The 18,294-nt window shown below is 43.6% G+C and overlaps 1 long non-coding RNA gene across 4 annotated transcripts in view; it reads right to left on the reverse strand.

The window, feature by feature from the left end:
* Positions 1 to 17,149, reverse strand: part of LOC113609905 (uncharacterized) — a 192,534-nt gene extending 175,385 nt beyond the window's left edge. For all 4 annotated transcript variants that reach the window (XR_003428862.1, XR_003428864.1, XR_003428863.1 and 1 more), the window contains exon 1: positions 16,928 to 17,149. This is a non-coding gene — a long non-coding RNA (uncharacterized LOC113609905). The remainder of the gene's footprint in view (positions 1 to 16,927) is intronic.
* Positions 17,150 to 18,294: the final 1,145 nt, after the last annotated feature.

Genomic DNA, 18,294 nt, shown 5'->3' on the forward strand with positions numbered 1-18,294 from the left:
CCACTCCTACTTCCAACTCTCCTTTCCTTCCACTCCCTGCACCCTGCTCACCCCCTTCTCTCTGCCCCAGCCACGTTGGACTGCTTTGTGTCCCTCAGTCTGTCTGCTCTGATCCTCTTTGGTTCCAGCCTTCCCTCAATGTGCTCCCACCATGCTTCCTCTCCTCTTCCAGCCGGCCAACTCCTACATACTTCAGATCTCAACTGAGATAACACTGCTTCCACGAGACCCTCCCCAACCCCAGAGATGAGGTACATTATTTTTGCTGCCTGCTCCCTCAGTCCATGGTGTGTGCCCTTCCCTAATATTCCCCGCACTGGGATTTGTTGATTTAATGCCCTCTTCTCCACTAGTCTGTGAAATTCATGAGTTCAGGGCACCAGTCTATCTCAATGTCCCCAGTGCCTAGTACAAAGCTTGGCACATAAATGATGGCCAGTAAACTTTTCATAATTAAATCGAATTGGATTTTTGAACCTCCCGGGGAGCAGGAGTGAAGTTTTTGTTTTCTCTGTTTCTGGTGCACACCTTACATCCATGTCCGTCTATATCCAGAAGGTGGTCTAGGACTGTCACCGGTCTCGTCTATCTTTACCTCTCTCGTGCCCACACACTGCTTCACGCATTATAGGTGCTTGGTGAATGTTCAGTGATTGAGTGAAAGGAGTTAGCCTCTGCCCAGAGGCCACAGAGAAGAACCATGAAGCACAGGCTCGGAGTCAACAGCCCTTGGATCGGGTCCATTTATACCACTCATTTTCTTTAAGATTTTAGGCAAGTTACTAAACCTCTCTTAGCTTCATTTTCCTCAGCTGTAAAATGGGGATACTAATACTACTCACCTAATTGGGATGTTGGGAAGATAAAATGAAATAATGTGTATAAAGCACAGTAATGAATGCTCGCTCATAACAGCAAGCATTCAATAAACAATAGCTATCACTACCATAACGAATATCATTAGACCAACTGTAAAAGCTAATTATGCCTCTAACAAACAAGGCATTATGAAATAAAGGACAGCCTGTATGTGCCAAGAAACACTGTGACATCATTAAAAGTGCCTTTAAATAATATTAGTAACGTGGGATAAATGCTTATGGGGTAATGTTAACAAACACATGCTACTTTAATAAATATACATGAAGCATTTAACATGTGCAAGTCACAGTCTTAACTGGAGGCTCTGATTAGTCAACAAGACAGCATGGTCACTGGCCTCATGGAGCTCTATTCTGGTGTGCACACTGTAACAACCGGCACATTCACTGAAGAAAGTAATATCCCGAACGAGATATTTACATAGGGCCTCCCACACAGTATCATCTCAATTACATGAAAAGTGTATGGATAAGTAAATGATTGGAAGGAAATCCAACAAAATATAATAATGTATTTTAGGATTGTGAGTGATTTTTATATACTTTACTGTATTTATATGATATTTACCCAAACCTGTACTAATTTTTTAATATAAAACTATTATGTAGTTCTATGAATCTGACTTTTGGGGGGAAGCCTAGACTGAACTTCTAAATTATTTATCTGGAATCCACTTTCTTTTCTATGGTGTCTTCTTCAGTTTTCATAATAACGTAGGAGGTAGGTCAGACGTGACTCCCTCAGCTTCCTGCTGTCTCCACACCTGCCTTCCCTGCAATGCCAAGAAGGCAACGTCACACAACCAGGTCAAAGGCTGCCTGATTTTCGTTCCTCCACTCGCCTCTGAGCCAAGTCCCTTCTTTGCCACCTTCCTTGTCTGCATCTACACCCTCTTCCTCATCCTGCTCTGGTCCCTCCCAGCCTTAACAACCTTCCTGGACCCTGTGGACCACCTCTAGCTCCCACCCTCTCTTTCTCCTCTCACTCAGAGCTAACATTTTTTAGGAGGCTCTAGACCCCTCCCTCCACTTCCTATTCAGTCTTAAAACATTGGCAAATTTGCTTCCACTCCACTGAAACTGCTCTTGCAAATATCACTCAGAATCTTCCTCATGTCAGGTACAATGGACATTTTGTATCCTTATTTTTAAATGCCTCTTTGCTGACTTTTTGCTGCCAGGAATGCTGTCCCCCAGGCTGTTTGCCTGAAAAATTCCTAGTCTCTTTCACGTCTCAGCCTGAATGGCACGAGGCCAAAGATGTCTTCCCTACCTCTCCTCTTTGTAGCACAATAAAGACCCTCTTGTTATACACTGGAGCTCTCATGCATTGCCGGTGGAAACAAGTATATGTTTATTTCTTATAAACATATACTTAATATATGAGTATATATATGACCCAGAAATCTTAATATATGACCCAGCAATCTCACGCCTAAGCATTTATCCAAGAGAAATGAAAGCATGTGTCCACCCAAAGACCTGGACACAAATGTTTCTAGCAGCTTTATTTATAATTGCCAAAAACCAGAAACAATCCAAATGTCCCTCAACTGATGAATGGATAAACAAACTGGGGTACATGCATACAATGGAATATTACTCAGCAATAAACATGACACGTGCAACAACATGGATAAATCTCAAAAGCACTTATGGTGAATAAAAGAGGCTAGACACAAAAGGCTACATATTCTATGATTCCCTTTACAGGACATTCTGGAAAAGGCAAAACTACAGGTTTAGAAATCGGATCAGGGATTGCCAGGGGCTCAGTATGGAGGAAAGAGGTTGACTACAAAAGAGCTTAAGGGAACATTTTAAGGGGATGGAAATATCCTATCTCTTCATTGGGGTGGTGGCTATGCGACGACGTGCAATTGTTAAAATTCATAAAACTGTACACCTAAAAGGGATGACTTTTACTGTGTGTAAATGCTATCTCGATAAACTCTGCTTTAAAAAAGAAACAAGTAAAAACTCAGGTCAGGCTCATCTATACAGGAAGCCTTCCATGACTCTATCCAACTCACAGACTGGGTTGAGCGACTTCCCTTTAGTTCCTATAGCACCCGGTGTCTATCTGTTTCCCCGTTGTGTCACATTATATTGAAACTATCTGCTTAAAATAAAATTAAATTGTTAAGTATAGTTTTATATGTCTAGCTCTCCTACTGGATGGGGAGCATGTTAAAGTCAGAAACCATATCATATTTGTCTTAATACCCATGCATCTTACCCTCTTACCCTCAAACTCTCACCCACTCCGTGACTAGCATATTGATCAACCAGTGATCAATGAAGTCTCTCCACCAATTCACTTAGCAGGAGATCCAGTGTGAAGTCTCCAGCTAAGTTCAGAACCTTTCCTCACAAGTCTGCCTCATCATATTCTCAGGTTTCTTTTCCTTCCAAGACAATATAACTAAATAATTCTTAATAAGATCTTAATGACTAGTGGTAAGTTACCTTTTAAAATATATAATAAATTTTAGCATAGATTTTCAATATCCTTACTAACAATTATATATTAACAAATTACTTTTTAAGTAAGGAAACACGATGTTATATAATAAGAAATATATATTTGATCTTCATTCCCGATTCCTGACACAGAGCTCTTAAAACCTCTGTCATTTCCTGAGGGATGAGAGGAGTGTCTGTTGTTATTTATAATAAGCTCCTCCCAACCATACCTGAGTTTATGCTAATGAGGTGATTCTTGATGGATCCCTATATGGCTTCAGGATGGGGGCTGGTTGCCAGATGAACCAACCATGTGGTTAGAGGATTGGAACTTTTAGCCCAACTCCCCAACCTCTGGGGAGGGGAGAGGGGCTGGAGATTGACTTAACCACCAATGGACGATGATTTGATGATTCGTGCCTACATAATGAAACCTCCGTAAAAACCCTAAACAGGGTTCAGAGAGTTTTCGAGCTGGTGAACACATCCATGTGCTGGGAGGGGGGTGCATCCCAACCTCCAAAGGGATAGAAGCTCCTGAACTCGGGACACCTCTGGACCTCTCTCTGTGTACCTCTTCATCTGGCTGTTTATCTGTATCTTTATAATACCCTTTATAATAGACCAGTAATAGTAAGGAAAGTGTTTCCCTGAGTTTTATGAGCCATTATAGCAAATTACCAAATCTGAGGTGGGGGTCATGGAAACCCCCAATTTTTAGCCAAGTTAGACAGAAGTCTGGGTAAACTGGGGACCTACGATTGGAATCTGAAGTGGGAAGCAGTCTCGTGCGACTGAGCCCTTAACCTATGGGGTCTGTGCTAACTCCAGGTAATTAGTGTCGGAATTAGTAAATTTTAGGGTACCTAGTTGGTATCTGCAGAGAACTGGAGAATTGCATGGTGTGGAAAAACCCATACATTTGGTGTCAGAAGAGCTGTGACTAAAAAACAGATCTATGACAGGAGCGATGTTGTATTTGAACCTTTTTGATTCCTAATGACCAATTTCCAGAAAACCTATTATTTTATAGAGACTAGATGAAATTGGGAAGGGCAGACATGACCCAGCTGCTTACATGGCTTCTCAGGTACCATGAGGATCCCTCTTGAGCTTGAATTATAGATCAAAACCAAACCCTTTATTTTAACTGCTTTCTACTGCGAATCCTTCAATTAAAGAGTGGGGAAATATTTCAAGGGAGACATCATGAAAGAATGACATGCTGCTATTATTTCCAATCAGCCCACTAAGGAAGACTTCTTTTTTTCACATATAAGTGGTCCTTTTCAAAGAACTACCAACTCATTCAAGGCTGTCTGATTTATCATGGTGGTTCCCCGCTAGTGGTCAGGCCCTTCCCAAGTAGCCTAGGAGGGAAGCAGGAGTTTCACAACAATTACTAAGAATTCACTTGTCTTCCATTTATTCTGTGCTGGATCCGAGCAAACCCTGCCTCCCCCAGACTGTTCACTTCTCGGCCTGCTCGACACACACCGTGCTCGGGGCAGTCAGACAGCATTCTGCAAAGGAGTCTGCTTGCCTGGTTTTGCCCAATCTAAGCATCAGTGATGGAAGAAGAGACTATCCTGTCCAGATATTTTCCTGGGCAAAGGGCCAGTAGCTTTTAACCCCATTCTGAAAGTTCCATCCTTGGAAAGTTCTTTTTTTAACTTTATAATAGGATATTTATGAAAATCAATGCGAACTAGCAAAAATTTCAATAGTAAAAAGAATTCTATGTTCAGAACTACAGAATAGATGAGAAGCCCCCTTTAGGATCTATTGTGGGGTGGGGAGTCCATCCCCTAGCCAATAAAGTGTGTGGTTCACCATAGGAATGCCTCCTTTCCCCCTGCCTATTAGCCCTATGATAGAACGTCGTCTAACTTCGTATAACCATCTTTTTTTTATTGTTTACAAAAATGATCGCATTTGATTTTCATTCCCAATATGGGATGTAGGAAGAATTTGTGTGTCTATTTCACAAATGAGGAACTGAGGCTCAAAAAATGTTGGACCAAGGAAACATAGCCACTTTCCACTTCCCTTCCATGAAGATTGACTCATTCTCTCTGTAATTTGACCTTATACTGACTCTCTGTCTTTTCCTGCGAAGATTTCCCTTCACTTTCTTTCAGGCAATACTAGCAGAGACTCCTCAGACCTTGATTTTTTTTTATCCCCTTTCCTTGCTCTGTAAATCAGACATCTAACTGCCTTGTACCTGGCAGGGACCATGCCAGGGCCATCCCAGACCCTGCCTCGGTGACTTCAAGGCTCCTGAATCCTCAGCATTTCGTACTCGGGTCCTTTTTATTTGCCTCTACCTAAACCCATGCTCCTTGAGCCTCGTCACTACCTTGCCAGTTCCCCTACAACACCTCCCTATCTGTATCTTTCCTCACTCCAACATATCGAGCCACCTGATCCCTTTCACCCCAGCCCCAGAACGTGATCCCAGAAGTCTCAGGATGCCTGTAAGAAGGGATGGGATTATTTGTAGAGAGATCCACTAGGTTATGGAAACCCTGTAGTAGAGCCCCTATTCTTCTCTAAACCCCAACTCTTTCCACACAACAGCCCCTTTCCCACATACTGCCACCTACTTGAGTCTTTGGAACAACAATCGGATCAGATTAGTTAAGATCTGCCTTAAATATCGGTTGGTTATTCGACCGTCAGTGGTCCTTTCTACCTCCTAGAACTTATAATAAGCTGATATTCTGCAGTAAGAGACAAGCCAGATGACCTCTGAGTCCTCGTCCATTAACAACCAGTTTAAATTCATTTTCTACTGTGAAATCTGGAAAAAGGAAAGAACACAGGCTGAGAATGAGACTTGCCGAAAATTAATGTTTGCAGATTTGTTGCTATTTTTGTCACAGAATTAGCATATATTGTAGCTCATCCAAATAGCTTTCTCCTTCCCCTCTCTGTCCTCTTCCAAAACTTCCAGCATCGGCTGGAATGTAGGACAGAATTTCCCACAACACACAGACAGCACCCATCTGTCACTAATTTCACAAAATGACAAACTGGAATGGCCCAAGAGCCAAAAATTCTATTTTCTTCTTCTTTCTGATATCCTAGTTAGGTCAGGGGATTTTCTTTTCCTTCAGTATAAACCAAGCATTTTTTTTTTTTTTTTTTTTGCAGTACGCGGCCCTCTCACTGTTGTGGCCTCTCCCATTGCGGAGCACAGGCTCCGGATGCGCAGGCTCAGCGGCCATGGCTCACGGGCCCAGCCGCTCCGCGGCATGTGGGATCTTCCCGGACCGGGGCACGAACCCGTGTCCCCTGCATCGGCAGGTGGACTCTCGACCACCGCGCCACCAGGGAAGCCTAAACCAAGCGTTTAAAGCAGACTTGAGAAAGGAGAGAGCAGACCCGGAGTATCTCATTGTAATACTGCTGATAAGAATTTACAAGAAGCTGGACCACTCAGACCAGTCAAACTTCAATCAGCCCAGAAAGGTTAGCATGTTTTCGACATTGTGGAAACTACGGCATTTCCCCTGCAAAATATGAACGGAAAGACCCCATCTGAAACCTAGAGCATCCTGCTAAACTGGAACTGGTGTATCAAATGTGTCACCGCACTGCTGAGTCTTAGTATGGGATGGCAGTCAATGACCTTGTGTCTCAGGACATGGAATTGGGGATGGAAGCTGGTATCTCTGAAACAAAATGATTTCTGGATTCTCTTGTTTTGAGTTCCCTAAAACATAGTGGTGTGGTTTTTCGTGCATCAGTAATTCCAAAACATCATGAGCGAGGGCCAGGTAGCATTTTCAAACGCTTCACATTTGACTGGATTATTCCTTTGAGGGGATGAATTCTGACGAAAGAGGTAGAATACAACTCAGGGAGCAGGTATACAGAATGGTCACTCCCCTGAGAAGAAGTATGATGTCCCCAAATAGAGCAGTCCAGAAGGTATTGCATTTGAAATCAGAAATCCTGAGCTTAATCCTGGGCTTTACTTGAAGTGGGCTGAGCCTTGCAAAAATGGGGGGGATGGGCAGAGCATTCCTTAGAGAAGGTGGCAACACAGGTGCTTGAGGAACACAATTAAGATGCAGCACTTGATAAAGAAGGACCCAATTAAAAGTTAAGGCAAGTTTCTCTTGACTTTAGGTGGCAAACTCACTAAATTTGGGCACCCCTGAGCGGGGGACTGGTGCACAGGTGGCTTATTTGGCATGTGATCTCAGGGAGCGAGAGAGAGGGATTGGGAGAGTCAGAAAAGAAGGGGAAGCCAATGCAAAGGTTCATTTCCAAGGTCTCTGCTGTGAGCGACTGGGGCTCAATTGCACCAGGATCCCTGAAAAGAGTACAGAACGCCTCCCAGAAGGGCTCACCTGAAAGATGGCAGAGCAATTTATCCATCACTCCAGTCCCCATTGGCTGAAGTTTAGCCCAGGGGCACTTACTCTAGCAAGATCCTGCTGCAGTTGGAGAGGATCTGGGTGGGATGAGGAGAAACCCAGGGTGAGAGCTCCAGGCGGGATTCTAGGTGCACGCGCGCACACACACACACAAACACACACACACCGTCCAGTGATGTGCGCTCCGTGGAACCAGCTTCCACAGCTGAGGCTAAGATCAGTGGGGTCTGAGGGGCTTCAATGGGGGCACCAGAGTGCTTTCTACCCCAACCTGAGGCTCTCTAACAGCTTGTTCATCCAATCCTCAGGGGTGGTAAACAACACCTGAGCATCACTTCCCTTATTAGAAATCATAATGCCTGGATGACCTTGAAGAATCACATGGCTTCACGTGCAGGCCTTTGCACACACTGCTGCTGATGTTTAGAACACTCTCCCTGCCCGTTCTTCCCCACTCTACCTTGCTATCTGGACTCAGCTTAAAAATGATGTGTTCCAGGAAGCTTTCCTGGACCCCTAAGGGAGATCGGTTGCCCAAGCTATGCGCACCCAAGGAACACTGTATGGCTCGTTTGTGCTATTTATCACATTTTATACACATATATATATATTTTTAAATATGCGTTTCTCTAATCACGTGCACACATGCGCGCGCGCACACACACACCATTCAATCTATCAGCGCTACGAGGTCAAGAAACTTGCTCTTACAGACTCACAGATATAGAGAACAAACTAGTAGTTACCCCTGGGGAGAGGGAAGGGGGAGGGGCAATATAGGGAAAGGGGAATAAGAGGTACAAACTATTAGGTATAAAATAAGCTACAGGGATATATTGTACAACATGGGGAATATAGCCAATATTTTACAACTATAAATGGAAGATAACCTTTAAAAATTGTGGATCACGGGCTTCCCTGGTGGCGCAGTGGTTGAGAGTCCGCCTGCCGATGCAGGGGACGCGGGTTCGTGCCCCGGTCCGGGAAGATCCCACATGCCGCGGAGCGGCTGGGCCCGTGAGCCATGGCCGCTGAGTCTGCACGTCCGGAGCCTGTGCTCCGCAACGGGAGAGGCCGCAACAGTGAGAGGCCCGCATACCGCAAAAAAAATAAATAAAAATTGTGGATCACTATTTGTACACCTGTAACATATAATATTGTACAGCAACTATACTTCAATAAAAAATAAGTAAAATTTTTTTTAAAAAAGAAACTTATTCTTACTCTAACAGATTATTCCCCAAACCTAGTACAGTGCCCAGCACAAAAGTTAATGAATGTATCTTGTTAAATAGACTAATGAAGGAACAAATGAATGGATGAGGAAGGCAAAAGCATCTGTTGTCACTCAAATCTGCCTGAAAGTCTACTTTGCTCAAGAGGTCCTACTCCCTTCTCGCTGCTGTGTTGCCTTCAGAGTGATTATTCCAGAACTTTCTCTCCAGGATCTCTTGCCTGGGCCTTTCTGGGAAGAAAAATGTGCCAGTCAATTGCTACAGAGTTGTCCCCAAGTTTTCCATCCTCTGCTGGGCATGCCCCAGTGGTTATTTTGTTTGTTTGTTTTGAGTGGAGCACACCCAGGGGTAAGCGGCACTGTTAGTTTAATCCTGGTCTTTTGGTTTCCTTCCTGAGCTACTCACAATAACCCTTTCTTGTTCTAAAGGCAGAGATGGTCTCTGTCACTGCCAAACTGCCTACGTTCTCCTTACCTTTCTTTCCTCTAGTCCTTGTCACTCTAAAAGGATGACAACCCTGCCCCAGAGCAGAGACCAGAGGAGGCCAGTGGAAACCCTCTGTAAACAGAAAGCCAAGAACCCTCTTCCCACCCAAAGAAGCCAAGAAAAATGTCTTCTGGGGTGCAATCAGAGTCACAGCCCCTCTGACTCAACTCCCAGGTGACCTAATAATAGCAAGAAGAGGCTAGAACACCCCAGGAGTCAGGAAGTTTCCGCATGAGTGCAGGGAGGGAGATCACTGCAGTATCAGAACACAGCAGATGACAGGCCACTGTGCCCCAAGAAATGGGCAGAAGATGACAAAGGGGGATCCCAGAGCAGGTTCTGAAGGGCACCAAGTCTGCACAGGTCAGTAGATCTGAGTTCAGGTGCACAACTGGGACCTTGGTGGCGGGCAACATAAGTCCCAACCCTGGCATCACAGACACGTGGCAGGGGTCTGCTTGCCACTGAGAGTTCATCACACCTCGCTGTTTCTGGTCTTCTCGGTTCCTGCCATCTCTTCTGCCGGGAAGGCTCTACCCCACTGTCTACTCTGCTCCTCTCACCCTGTCCCTGTGCTTGGCTAAATTTGCTTATCTTTGCCCCTCTTCCAGGAAGCCCTCTCTGAACCCCACAGACTGTGCTCCCTGCCCCTGCACTCACCACATCGCCTGCCTCTCTGCTACCCTGCCAGGACCCAGAGGAGCGAGGCATCTGATTTATCTTTATATCCCCAGGGCCGAAGGCAGTGCCTTGCCTAAAGTAGGCCCCTCAATAAACACCGAATAAATGACTTGAATGAATGAATTCACTGACAAGAATTGTTTGGGACGAGATCTTCAAGAAGAGGCAGAAGCTATTTATCAGAAAAGGCACAAAACCAGAGCTAGACCATCGATAGACATATGAGACTGAGTGCCAGAGTCCTGGGCAATTACTCCTTAAAATGCTGCTACCGGAAGTCAAGGTTTGTCTAAGGTTTTGAGATGAAATTGAGTTTATGAATGTTCCACAGCCTCAAGGCTGGGTAGCAGAGACAGAAGCCAGGCAAACTGACAGTATTCGCAATGGGCTGATTCTTTTACTCCCCTGGCTTGGCAAGGGTTGGGGAAAACTTGGGAAGTGTCAGATGGATGGGAGGAAAGTGAAGCAGCATTTGTTATTGGGGTGGGATCAGTTCAAATATCATTGATCTGATGAAATCTCTCCAACCTAATTTTTTTCCTTCCTCACTCAATGTGCTCCAGGCCCCTAGGCCTTCTCTCAGTTTGTGGAATATGCCAAGTTGTCTCCTGCCTCAGGACCTTTGGACATGCTATTTTCTCTGTCCTGAGTATTCTTCTACTCACACTTTGAAAGATAAACTCCTTCTTCTCTGTAGGTTTTAGCTTAAATGTTAATCTTCAGCGAAGCTTTCCTTGTCCACCTTGTTACAAGTGGGTGGCCCCATCACAGCCTATTTTAGTCTGTTTGGCCTGCTATAACAAAGTGCCATAGACTGGGTGCCTTACAAACAACAGAAATTTTTTTCTCGCAGTTCTGGAGGCTGGGAAGTCCAAGATCAAGGTGCCAGCTTTGGCATCTAATGAAAACCCACTTCCTGGTTCTTAGATGGCTGTCTTCTGGCTGTGCCCTCACATGTTGGGAGGGGTGAGTGAGCTCACCAGGGTCTCTTTTATAAGGGCACTAACGCCATTTGTGAGAGCTCTGCCCTCATGGCCTAACCACCTGCCAAAGGCCCCATTCCAAATACCATTACCATTACATTGGCGATTAGGTTTCAACACATGAGTTTATTATTAAAGTTTATAAACTCAACACATGAGTTTATTATTAAATTCATTAATTTAATGAATTCATTAAATTAATTTCAAATTCATTAATTTCAATTTCAATTGAAATTCATTAATTTCGATCTCTTCTTCATTTTTGCTCTCATCATAATATTTATACAGTTTGCAATTACTTCATTTATTTTCTATTTACTAGTGGTGTTGGAGGGAACTTCCATATGGTAACGTAATTTTCTGAGGTCAGGGATCCCTCCTAGATCAGAGATGTTTCTTGTTTCATCTTTAACACCTAACCTGTCACCTGGCACCTAGTAAGAGGTCATTGTTGTCAGTCCCATTGCTGCTGAGTTTATTATTATTGTCAAAATAATTTCTTCAGCACATATAAAACTGAACTGATTCAAGTTATGAGCTTAGGTATGAGCTTCTTTATTTTTCCATATAGTTTGTGTATCTTGTATCAGAAGCGTTTCTGAATGCTTGCAGGACCATGTCAGCACTCAGCAATGTATATTAAAAGATGCCATGTACGTCTGAGTTAGCCTTGTGAATAAATCCCTCCTAATAAAAGAAAATGAGCTTTTATGATTAAGGGGTTTAGAAATAATCGAGAGGGTTAAAAATAAAACTAGCGGAGGCAGAGCAGACCAAAGAATAGCTACTGGCAAGCCTTCCAAAATGATGTCCCAGATTACGATTTCATAAGAAAAAATAAAATAATTGCTTGCCAAGCCATATAAAAAGGACGAATTCTGGGAAAACTTAGAAACTAAACATTGATAGGCCTAGAGAGTCTAGCTCCTCTCAATAGCGTAAAACTTTTCCCTTTTTCCTGGCCATCCTGAATCTGATTTTCCATCATCGTGGTGACACGGTAGCATCAGTGGTCTGGTCTTCATTACCCAAACCAGGACTGCTAAGTTTAAAAAAAAAAAAAAAGTTGCCCTAAGGAAACAAAATGAACTCTTCTAGCTTGCAAATACTCAGTGGAGTCCCTGCTCAGAACCTGGGCAATTCCAACCTTAGCCTGTTTATTTGTCTTTTCGTTGTTTCATGTTTGTCTCATCACAGCAGTCAAATCATGTCCCAACTCCTTTAAGCTAGATTTCAAAACGAATGAGTTAGAAACAAAATGTTCCTTCCTACATAGAACGCTAGCAGCTTTGTCTTCATCTCCAGAAGGCTTAGAAATGAACAGCACTTTCAAAGTCAGAGAACAAACCTTCCTACTCATCCCTGTATTCAGCCCACTCCCACCCAACCTACAAGGTTGAGTCCAGGCCTTGACATCCATAAGTCTGCTATTGGTCCAGCCCACAGTAATGATCATCCTGAACTCTCCTGGCTGAGCCCATGTGGCTCAGAATTTACTATTCTCTCATTGTATAAGGTAAAGGAGGAACAAAGTGGGAGGTAGTGGGAGAAGCTGGAGAGAAGAGCCAGTAAATTATGCCAAGGACTGTATTTAGCACATTTCACGGCACTCTCGTTTAACCTTGTCACAGCCCTCAGGTAAGAATTATCCTTCACCTTTTTCCAGATGAGAAGACTGAGGCTCATGAGAGGCTAAGAAACTTGTCCACAGCTCAGAGTCAGGAAAACAGAAAGTCAGGATTTGAACCCAAGTTTCTGACGACACAGTCCCTGCTCTTTCCTCTACGTTATGGAATCAGTTTCAGTTCCTCTTCCACTTCACACCCAAGCACAGGTCATACAAGGAATGAGCCCAGGAAGATGAAGGATATGGAAACCATGGCATGTTTCAAGAATAAATGTATCAGGGATCTATGAGGTGTAAAGCAGAGCACTCAGAGCTTTGGAGAAGGGAAAGGAGAGCGTACATTATGGCAGGAGAAAGAGCTCATCACCCAGCATGGGGCGGGCATGTGGTAGAGATGCCCCTGCTAGAGCAAATGCCACATGGAGGTGTGATATCCAGAACAAAGAAGATAATTAAGCCTCTGCAGACTCTCTATTGATCAAACCACATCTGTAGTGCTGGCTGTAGTTCTAGTCACTGGGGAATGTGTGCTGTGGAATCCACAAGAGGAGCATAGGATATTCAGTCAGGAAAAGGGAACCCTTTAAGGAATCATGGTTAAATCACTGAATACTTAAAGGACTATCTTTTACGAACAAGATACTTGAAAAGTTACTGTGCAACTCTAGAAAACAAAGCCAAAACCAAAGAAGCAATGCTACAGGAAATCTCATTTCTGCTTTTGCAGTGTGGAAGAACTTTGACAGTTCAAACCATCCAAAAATGGTAGAAACCACCTCTGGACATTGGCAATTCCCATTGTTGATAGGTTCACACAGCCTGGAAGACCATTTATCAAGTATATGGTAGAGGAGATTTGTGGATGAGGCATTAAGGGCAGGCTAAAGACTTCCAAGATCTCATTCAACTCTGATTCTATGACTCTAACTGCATGTAACAGAGTTTTCTCTCATTGCAAGGAAATCTGTATTGGTTTCCTATTTGCCGTAACAAATTACCACAAACTTAGTGGCTTAAAACAATACAAATTTATTATCTCACCATTCTGTAGATTAGAAGTCTGACCCGGGTCTTATGGGGTGAAAATCAAGGTTTCAGCAGGACTGCCTTCCTTTCTGTAGACTCTAGGGAGAACCCATTTCCTTGCCTTTGTCAGCTTCTGGGCTCATGGCCTCCTTCCTCCAACTTCAGAGCTGCAAAGGCAGGCCAAGTGTCTCATATCACATCACTCCAACCTCCTAGTCTGCCTCTCCTCCATTCTTAAGGACCTTTGTGATCACATTGGTCCCAGCCAGATGATCCAGGATAGTGTCTCTATGTAAAGGTCTTGATTAGCAATTAGAATTCCATTTGTAACCTTAATTCCCCTTTTCTATGTAACATAACATATTCAGAGATCCCAGGGATTAGGACATGAATGACCTGGAGTCGGGGGAGGAAGAGGGCATTATTCTGACCATCCCAGTGACGTTCTGACAAATACCACCAGTACATCCCACAAGTTCAAGCTGGTGTGTGACTTTGCCTTCTCTAACGATCACAGGGGAGAGGATAAGGAATTGGCAAGAGGATATCAGGCCTCCAAGGGTTACCTGAGACTCGGTCTCTAACCCAAACCAACCAAATAAAATGGCAGAAAATATTTTCCTGTTGGGTAGATTTAACCTCTTGATATGCACTACTAAACGACCCAAGTGAACAGTAACCCCCAAACCTACCTTGGGACCTAAGGCTTAGATAACTAGACAAAGAAAATCACCTAAATGTTTTTAATTAAAATGCAGCTCTCCTCTCTTTCCTTTTGTCATCACCATATACTAGAAACTAGATGCTGCTTCCTTGTATACTTCCTCCCCCATAGCAGACACTATACTCCTTCACCCTTTGCCACACCTGTACCAGGCTTCAGAAGTCTTCTCCAGCCTGTGCCTCAGGGAGGCACTAGCAAAGATCAGAGTTGGCAAATGACAGAAAAACCTATCTGCCATCTCTTCGGGAAAGGCTCTCTGTTCCATGAGTTGGGGTTTAGTATTGTTGTTGTTACTGCTTTAGAAATGACTATGTACAAGGCAATGGACTAGAAATCTTGCGTTTAGAAACAAAATGTACAATTCATAATCTTAGCTGGCTATGGAATACAATATATAGCATTTATTCCTATTTTGCTTCTTATGAATAGAATTTCTGATCTCACTTCACACTTGCCTGTATTTACCTGGAGTTTTATCATTATACTACCTTAGAATCTCCATCACTTGAATCACAATGGAATTCCTGAATTGTTATTTCTTTTTCATAGGCATATTCATTGTGGAGTGTTTTTCTAAGAGTCCTTTTGGTCACCAGAAATGATCTATCAATCAGGACTCTTTCCATAGCAGTTGATAGGAAACTCTTTTGCAACTAGTTGAAGCAAAAAAAGGGGGATTTATTGGCTAACATCCTGAAAAATCCAGGGGTAAATCTGGCTTTGGCCCTTTCCAGAATCCTCAAATGATGCTGTTGGACTGTCTCACCCTCATCACCACCTCCCCTCTCTCTCCTGGTTGACTTTATTCTCCTGTATGCCTTGCAGGGACAAGATGGCTCCCAGCAGCTCTAGGCTTACCTCTCATCCTCCCAGCAACCCCAGTAGAAAAGAAAATGCTTCTTCTCTATATCTCCTTCCAAAAGTCCTGAACTGAATTTGATTTTAGTGGCTTATCATTGACCTAGCTCAAGTCGTGTGCTCACCTGTGAACCAATGATTATAACAAAAGAAATTCAAACCTCTGATTAGCCAGCCCTCAGCACCTGCCAACTCCTAGAGTAGGGATTGCATTCAGTGCCATGTGAACCACATGAAATAAAAGGAAGGAAGAAATGGATTCCCCAAGGAAAATTGGGATTCTGTTACCGGGAGGGAAAACAGATCCTGGGTAGGGAGGAAATATGAGGCAATCACTATACTTGGGTGACACTCAAGTCAGATTATTAGCTGTTTTCTGATTCAGTATTAGCTGAAAGCAGGACAGGGGAAATAATGTCATCATTTGAACAGAGGAGAGTGTTCAAAGTTTCAACTACAGTCCAAGGAAGTGGGACTTAGAGGGGACACCACAGCATAGGGGCCGTGGGCAATTTGCATGACATTTTAGGATGAAAGTCCAGAAGATACTCAACAGCCACTGATAGGGAAGCACTCACCAAATTCACAAGCTTCATTCATTTTGCCTAACCCTGAAATAACTTCTGAATTAAGAAAATAGAAAATAAAATAAGAAGACAAAAGGAGCTTGGGTGAGGCAACCTGGCTTTGAGCCCCACTTCTTACCAGTGGTATGGTCTTGAGCATGTCACTTAACCTCTGAAAGCCTCAGCTCTACCTTCTGTAAAATGGGATTGATAATAATTCCTACCTCACAGAGAATTAAATGTGATCATATGTGTAAGGATCATTTCTTAAGACGCTACAGCAAACCCTCCCATCCGCGTGGCTGTTGCAATGAGACTGCTGCTCCTTTCTTCTATTTACTATCCCTTCGAACCTGGGCTGGTCCTGGGAATTGCTCTGTCCAGTAGAATGAGACAGAGTGATGTGTGGCTTCCAAGCTTAACCTACGAGAGACCTTGTAGCATCCGTATTTGCACTTCTGGAAAATCTCTTGGAAGCCAGCCACCAGGCCATAAAGAAGCTCGGGCTAGACTACAGAATAAGGAGAAGTCACTTAAGAGAAAGACTCTGGAGAGTGGGAGGCCATGTTGAATGTTCCAAGCCCAGGTGAGCTCCCAGATGAATGCAGCTGCACAAATAGCCTCAAGCTGCACCACCTGGAGCAGAAGTACAGCCCAGCTGAGCCCAATCAACCCACAGACTCATGAGAAAAATACAGCATTGTTGTTTTAATTTACTAAGTTTTGCGGTAGCTTATAACACAGAATTGGTAACTGAGACAACATGTAGACAGAGTGTTTTTGTGGTTCTTGCTGTCTTTTCCTCAAGAGGAATGTAATTTGCACTTCAGGCAGAACAATGCCTCATTTGTGGGGCTGCCTCCTGTTTTGCAGGACATTCCGCATCACTGGTCCTTACCTGCTAAATCTCAGTTGTGCTCTCCAGTCACTGAGAGAATTAAAGACATCATCCCCCAGACCCAAACACCCCCTGCTATGAGTCAGATCCAAGAGGAGCACTTACTTCTGGGAGAGTGAGGACTTCAGAGGTTAGCCTCACTAAACACAAGGCAGGAACTGTATTCTTCCTGTGTGTCCTGATCCTCATTGAGTTGAAATGTCTTCCCTGGCATTTCATGCTGCCTTCAAAGAAACGGGCTGGGGCTTCCCTGGTGGCGCAGTGATTGAGAGTCCGCCTGCCGATGCAGGGGGCGCGGGTTCGTGCCCCGGTCCGGGAAGATCCCACATGCCGCGGAGCGGCTGGGCCCGTAAGCCATGGCCGCTGAGCCTGCGCGTCTGGAGCCTGTGCTCTGCAACGGGAGAGGCCACAACAGAGAAGGGACCGGCCACCGTACCGAAAAAAAAAAAAAAGAAAAGAAAAGAAAAGAAACGGGCTGCATTAGGCCATACCAAAAATGAGCTTACTATGCCTATAAAATTATATGATACTATTTGATGTAAATAATGCAACCAGATGTGATAAATCTGCATACTCTGCCTTTGAAGGGGCTCCAAAGAAAACTGTCATCTACAACCAAGCACAGTTAATATAGGAATCATCAGCATTCTTTCTCTAATTTGTCCTATTTATGTAGCACTTTGGGGATCTGGAGAAAATAAGTAAATGAACATTATTCTGGCTGTGTTATCATCCTTGTCTTTTTCTCTTGATGAATCTCTGTAATAGAAACTCCTAATTTGACAGATTGACAACACAGGTGGGGTACTGTAGAGATGAAACTTCTCTAAGATAAATATCACTTTCCAGGAGGCAGAAGAGTTCAGAAATGACCTCCTGAAAGAGAGTTGCCATTAGCCATGAATATCTGTTCTTTGTAAACACCAGGGTAGATCAAACATTTATCTGTTAATTTCACCACAGTTGGATTCTAGAGCTTGTATTTTCTTTGCCAGAGAGCTTCAACTTTCCCAGGGCAGCTTCAAAGACAAGGTTCCATTCAGTCTGAAGTGTCAATACTCCTGTCTTAATAAGATTTAAAATATTCCTTCTACCCCATCCTTTCACCCACACCGATTCCCCCTTTCATATTTCCACTAGTTTATAATCTCATATTCCTGCTGAGGTATCCATTGAAGTGGGAATGGTAATTTATTTAAGCATATCTCTGTCAATTTAGCTCTGAACAAAAGGTGCTAGTGTGCTAGACTGGCACACACCACCCAAAGAGGACACTGGATGCCAAGTCAGAATTTGGAAGGAAGCTTCCTAAAATAACAAAACTATACGTTAAGTCCTTGTAGTTTACTTACACAAGATGATACAATTTCCCCAGGGATCTTAGGGAAATGGAAGAAAGAAGTAATTAAATTATTAGAAAAAACATAAGGTATTATATAAGACTATGATGTCCTCTGTTTCTTGTATAGCTA

This window comes from Aethalodelphis obliquidens, unplaced genomic scaffold (genome assembly GCF_003676395.1).
Source record: "Aethalodelphis obliquidens isolate GAN/ISIS:26980383/991018 unplaced genomic scaffold, ASM367639v1 scaffold59, whole genome shotgun sequence".
In the NCBI taxonomy this organism is placed as follows: Eukaryota; Metazoa; Chordata; class Mammalia; order Artiodactyla; family Delphinidae; genus Aethalodelphis; species Aethalodelphis obliquidens.